At 34.7% G+C, this 6849-nt stretch overlaps 1 non-coding gene across 1 annotated transcript; it reads left to right on the top strand.

Moving 5' to 3' along the window:
• The first annotated feature begins 1362 nt into the window (after positions 1-1362).
• Positions 1363-1469, top strand: LOC128040165 (small nucleolar RNA R71). Its single transcript, XR_008194824.1, has one exon. It is a non-coding gene; the product is annotated as a small nucleolar RNA R71 (small nucleolar RNA).
• The last annotated feature ends 5380 nt before the right edge of the window (positions 1470-6849 follow it).

Genomic DNA, 6849 nt, shown 5'->3' with positions numbered 1-6849 from the left:
CTTTAAGAAAGTTAAAGGTTACCTGATCATTTTGAACTCGCATGGTGAGTTCTCCTTTCTGCACATCAATTAACGATCTTCCAATGGCTAAGAAAGGTCTCCCAAGGACTTTTAATGTTGGTGGAAGTTTGTTCTGCAGGAACGCACTGCACTCCTTTGTCAGGGCAACAGTCTCATACTCACTCAGTTGTTTCTTCTTTCATAGTATATCCTTCATAAACTTCACATAATTTGACATTTGTTCTAAAGCCTCCACCAACGAAATATTGATGTGTAACTACTTCAGAACATCCAAAAACTTCTTGAATTGCACCTCCTGTTTCTACTTGTTTTGCTGCAATCTTTGCGTATATAGAGGTGATGGAACTTTCATTGAACCAGAAAACTTTTCTGAGTAGGTAAATCTGCATCCAAAGAAGATGTTAAAAATATCTGAATTCACTAAGTCAGGGTTTACCTTGTCAGACTTTACAGATTCTAATTCCTTTAGTGTATGAACTTCAATAGCTGGTTGATTCTTCTCAACAGACTTATCTTCGACATCAATCAATCAGGGTTCTAGAATTTTACCACTTCGCGATGCCACTGCCTTGATATGTTCTTTACCCAAATTTCTTGGATTCTTAATATCGCTCGATAAGGTTCCTTGCAGTCTATTACGTAGCTCCCCAGCTAACTGACCCATTTGGTTTTCCAAATTTTTCAGTGTTGCTGCTTGCTTTGGATCAAAGCGTCATTCTTTGCCATGTACGCCTTCAACATGTTCTCCAATCTGTTTGATGCCTCAGCTTGAGGTGGTTTTGGAACTTGCTGATTAAACCCTTGAGATTCGTTCGGTCTTTGCTGCAATAAGTTGTTGTTCGGTTAATTTCCTTGGTTGCTCCAAGAAAAGTTAGGATGATTACGCCATAAAGGATTGTAGAAGTTGGACTGGGGTCCTTGTCCACTCCTATTTTGATATTGGTTCCCCCATAGTACATTGACTCAGGATTTGATGGACAATTCTCAAAAGAATGACTTTCCCCATAGTACACACAGGAAACTATTTCAGATGGACCTGGTGGCTGAGCTGCAAAATTATTAGTACTATTAGTGGTTAACTGTTTTAACATAGAGGAAATAGACGATACCTGAGCTGATAACGAAGTGAGGGAGTCAACTTCATGAACTCCGACTACGTGTCTTCCTGAAGCTATTCGATTTTTTGGCCATTGATAGTTATTACTCGCGATCCTTTCAATGATCTCATAAGCCTCATTATAAGACTTAGACAAAATTGCACGATTCGTGGAAGCATCTACAATCAATCTTGTATATGCATTGAGACCATTATAGAATGTCTCCAACTAGATACAATGAGGAATCCGATGATGAGGACACTTACGAAGTAACTCCTTGAATCGCTCCCAAGCCTCATACAAATACTCGTCATCCAGTAGTTGGAAAGTTGTGATCTCATTCCTCAACTTAGTGTTTTTGCTAGGTGGGAAAAACTTAACCAAAAATCTCTCTGCTAATTCTTTGAATGTAGATATGGAACTTGGTGGCAATCAATTGAGCCATCCTCGTGCTCGATCTCACAATGAGTACAGAAACAACTTCAACCTCAGTTCGTCTTCAATCATACCGGCTATCTTGAATGAATCACTCACCTCCATAAACAATTGAAGGTGGAGATGTGGATCATCTGTGGGCATACCACTAAATTCGCCCACCGTTTGTAGCATTTGAAACATCACTGGTTTCAATTCAAACTGGGTTGCCTCAATATCTGGCATTCTAATTCCTGGGTTTAACTCACTGAAAAGTTGCACAGCATATTGTCTGATGCATCGATCCCTATCATCGGTAATGAGGATAGGATTTCATACATAATCAGCTTGATTACCTTGGTCTTGATTCTGATTTCCAAGGTCCATCTCGACTTGTCTTTGAGCTGTTCGTTCACATCTTCTTTGTCTAAAAGTTCGCTCAATTTTCGGGTCTACAGGGAGTAAATCGATAATTCGACCTATGCTCATAAACACCTCAATAGAAAACCACAAGAATTAAAAAGAATAAGTTAGTAATGTTAGAAATAAATCAAATTGAAAATAAATAATTTAGCGACAAACATTACTATAGCAACACTTAACAATCCCCAGCAATGGCACAAAAAACTTGTAATGCGTAGGATTGTGCAAGTGTACATAGTCGTTATCATGTAATAAGTAAGTATCAAGTTATCGCCTCTACAGGGATTGTATTTGTGCTAAGTCACTTAATTTGTAAAATTATATTAACAATTTGGTAAATAAAAATACGATATAGTTGAGAAGTGATGATTAAAATATATTAAACTAAATGCAATGATCCCTAATGCAAATTATCCTAACTATCCAAACTATATGAATGAAATAGATTTTAGTAAAATTAAACACAATTTGCAACAATTATAACATAAATAAACTAAGATAATTACTTTAATCAAACTCAATTTATTATCAACATGCTTAATAACATTCGGAAAAACATTCCATGGCAACTCGTTCATTCATGAGTTTGGAAACCATATTAGGTTTGAAACAATTTAATCACACAAATCTAAAAGCTATGCAGATAACAGAGCTTGGTTAGAGTTGTTATGCAACCTACAATTTAATCGTGTTAGGATCTAAATTGAGCATGCACATTTCAATTATGCATCCATTAGTCATCGTCTAGTTAGGATAGCTTAGCTAATTCAGGTGCATTTCAATCACGTATGAACGAAATACATACTTGATTTTAATTGAAAACATGATCGATTGAGGCACAAACATTATAAGAATGAATCAAATAAATATTATTTAATCAAAGCAATCATCCTAACTTAAATAAAATTAAGCTAACATTGTTGTAAACAAGAACAAAGAACACATAGCAAGCATCTTTATATTAAGTTAAAGAAAAGAAAGATTAAACCCAATTCAGAGTGGTTGTCACCCAAGACTCTAACTAATGACACTCTTTCGTTCCTTTGCTTTGCTCCTTTGCTGATGGTTCTCCAAGGTGGCCGACCAAGGGTTTTTTCAGAGGTTTAATTGCTAAAATCTCTATAAAGAGATGATGCTAGGCGTGGGAATGGAAAAGGCTAAGAGAAAAAGAGAGAATGATACTTGATGGATGCTTAAAGGATGATAAATGAAGGAATGAGAGGATCTTATTTATAGGTGAGGAGAGAGAGATAGTTTGCTAAAAGTAGGAATTTCCATCTTTTGAAGCATCTTCCATGGGTGGTTGGCCATAATTTTAGCAAGTTGATCTGATTTTTCTTGATTTTTAGTCAATTTGAGTGCCATAACAACTCAGGACTGAGATTCGGTCAATTGCAAATCTTTAGGTAAATCTCTAATTTCTTCAACTCTTCAAGGAACTTGTGCAATTAAACCAAAAAGTGGTTTATGGACAGCCATGTGCAGCTGAATTTTGGGTTGACTTGGTCTCCATTATAGACAGTTTTGTAATCCAGCAAAGCTATCAAACCTGTCCAAAATAAATCAACAAGTTCGATGACCAAAGAATTAAATTTATCCAATTTAATTAATTAATTAAAACCCAAATTATTAATGAAATATTTTAAAATGAATTATTAAATATAATTTTATATTTTATTATTTAATTTAATCATACATGGCCCACTTTATGTCTTAAAAATATAATATATTCAAATTAGTATAAAATAAGCCATTTTATTGCATGAAAACTATATAATAAAGCATAAAATCACATTTTAATAATTTCTATGTCCTAATTTCATATCTTCATATATTTATTAATTTATTAAACAATTACTTAGTTTTAACAACGGATTTAAGTAAAAAGGTGATAAATTACATAGGAAAAATCCATTATATTTTTCCATTTACAGCGTACTCTATGGGTTTCGCCATCTAGCGAACTCTAAGTTTTGGCAAACTCTAGGGTTTGACATACTCTTCTATTAAGTATCTGCCCACCCCAAATGTTTTGGGCGAACTCATTAAGTTCACAATTTTAATAGATTTATTTCTATATCTAATGCATCTTATGATGACTTAGTCATGTTGGGGTTTAGTTAAAACCTAGTTAGAATTGAACTAGAATATTTTAGATGATTAGATCTAAAACTTATTAAGTGCGTTTAATCACAGGGATCAAGGGTGTTAGTGGAATTATCTGATTTTCCCACTAAACCTTGTCTCTGTTGCATGTGTATATAAGGATATTGTTGGCCATCGTGAGTCACTTTTTTATCTTCTTCTTCCTTAAATTATTTTATAAGTTTATGAAAAACCTTAGTGTATAAAGCTTCATTGAAGAGAGTTCTTAGTTTTTAGTGAGCGCTTATGTTTGTACTAGCTTACTGGTAATTTCTAGTAAACCCTTAAGTTATTATCGAAAACATTCACGTGTTTATAGTGGTGCATGCTTAAACTATAGACCTATTCGCAAGGAAGGAAACTTCTTGATTCTGGGTTGTTTGATACTGATTATTGCATGCATGTTAATTTTTGACAGTTTAATGATCTGATAGGGATATTTATCTTTCTTTGAGCTCAAGAAGCTAACGAAGGTTCCAGTAACAAAGGCAAAGGACCTATTGAGTAGATCACTGTACTAGAGTTTCTGGTGAGTTCTTTCTTACTTCCATGTGATGTAAATTCCCTTGTTGTATAAATTGTGTAAGGTAAGTAATCTCTCTCGGTAAGATATGAATGGTGTCTATGTTGGTGGTGGTCATCTAGTGTCAGCAATATGAGTATAGTCTGTTCATGTTATGAAGTACATACCCTCCTTATTGCACAAGCCAATACCACTAATATGTAATATGTGAGATGTGACGATGAAGAAGGGAATTATGTTTATGATGCGTCCGGTAGGGCAGCTATATTACAAACCAAACTGGCAGATCACGAGAAAACATACTTGGATGAACAAGAATGATATGAGAAGTTAAGGGGGCTGTATGTTTATGAATACGACTGAATGATATGCTTCTGAATCTAAATTCAGGGTATAAGGATAGCATAAGGATGGGTTGTGTGTAAGTTATGGTTATGTTAGTGGATAGTAACCGCCCATGTTTTGTGTTAAGTTGACGTATTGAAATTGTCTGTATATTGTAAACATCATTTGTGTATTATGATAATTGTGTTCCACTTCTCTGAAAGGTTTGGTACCATCTTAGGCATCAAGTCGTATGTTTTATATGTGTTTTCTTTATCATTGGAACTCACTAAGTTCATTTGAACTTAATTGGTTATATTTTCCTTCTAAGGAGTGTAAATTGAAGGAAAAGAATCTTGAAGGGACTATGCCAAAGCACTATTGGTTGTGAGCCTTTTGTTAATTTTTGTATCATGCATACCATTAGCAGGGTGGCGTGTAGAAATGTTTTGTATTAACTCTTGTAATGAATTCCAGTTTTTGCTAAGCTCTATTTTATGAAATCTTTTGTTAACTCCAGTATATATAAGTGTTTTTTTATTTAATGAGATGGTTTATGGGATAATATTTTAGGCATGTACACCAAACTGTTTGAATGATAATTAACTGCCAATGATGCACTTGAAAAATTTGTAAAGGGGATAACTCTATCGATTTTTATAAGGCTTCCACTACATTTTTTTGTTTATAATGCTTTTCTTGATGTATACATAATTTGATTGTTTTGTCATTATAGTATTGAGGACTATGCCAATATCTTAAGTTTTATAAGTTTCAAATACTTTTACTAGATCCGTATGATTTTAAGTTGGGGCACACCATACTCGAATTCAATTATCATGTCAGGTAAGGTGTGTTACAAGTTTTTGTATCAGAGCCAGATTGAGTCGATTCTAAAAAAAAGGTTGTGACACGCCGTGCCATACATGATACATCTCTGGCTTAGTTCCTGTAATCTGAACTAATCTTAGTTTTATTGTTGAGTTAACAAAAATGTCTAAAGGATCGAGGAAAGTAACTAGTGAGGAGATAGAAAGCCATGTGCCTCCTGTTTAAAAGCAAGCTCCCTACAACTGGTTTGGGAGCAACTAGTAATGCTTTTTGAAATATTTTATTCACCATGATTACCTAGATGTTCAACCAGGTTATGGGGACAACACCAGCACCCCAACCTCAGCAACCACAACTGGAGGTGGTACAACCAGTACTCCCTACACCTATTGCACCAACTGCAACCCAACCTAAAGGTGATCTTGTGAAAGAGATAAGAAAAAGAGGTGCTAAAGAATTTCTAGGAGATAAGGGTGATGACCCCACTGTAGGGAAGAAGTGTTTAGCACAAGTCTGGTGAGTAATTAAGGAGTTGAAGTGCACACTAAAAGATAGTCTTCTGTGTGCAGTCTCTTTGCTAGAAGGGGAAGTATATCATGGTTGGAGATGTTGATTAGTGTAACCCTTGAGGAGTTGATAGACTGGAAATTATTTTTGGAAAAATTTAGAGAAAGATATGTGAATCAAATGTATGTTGAATAAATGAAAAAAGAATTTTTATATCTTAAGTAGGGAAGGAAATCAGTGATAGAGTATGAATGCGAGTTTGTTAGACTCAGTTGTTATGCAAAGAATATGTTTCAGACTAAGAAAGCTAGGTGTGAGAAATTTGAATTGGGTTTAAGAGATGAGATTCACGTTTTGGTGGTGGCCTCAAAGTGTCAAAGCTTAGCAGCCATGACAGTTAAGGCTCATAAAATGGAAACAATTGTTCAAGATAGAAGTAGAAGTTATGAAAGAGAAAGAATAAAACGCGGAATGTCTAGTCCTCCACCTGTATCAAATTTCAAGAAGTCAAGAGATAAGAATTTTTCAACATCAAGGAGGGATTCACAGTTTATGAGTTTTAGA

Source organism: Gossypium raimondii, chromosome 3, assembly GCF_025698545.1.
Source record: "Gossypium raimondii isolate GPD5lz chromosome 3, ASM2569854v1, whole genome shotgun sequence".
Taxonomy (NCBI): domain Eukaryota; kingdom Viridiplantae; phylum Streptophyta; class Magnoliopsida; order Malvales; family Malvaceae; genus Gossypium; species Gossypium raimondii.
The sequence above is the reverse complement of the archived record's forward strand: the minus strand, read 5'-3'. Positions and strand labels throughout refer to the sequence as shown.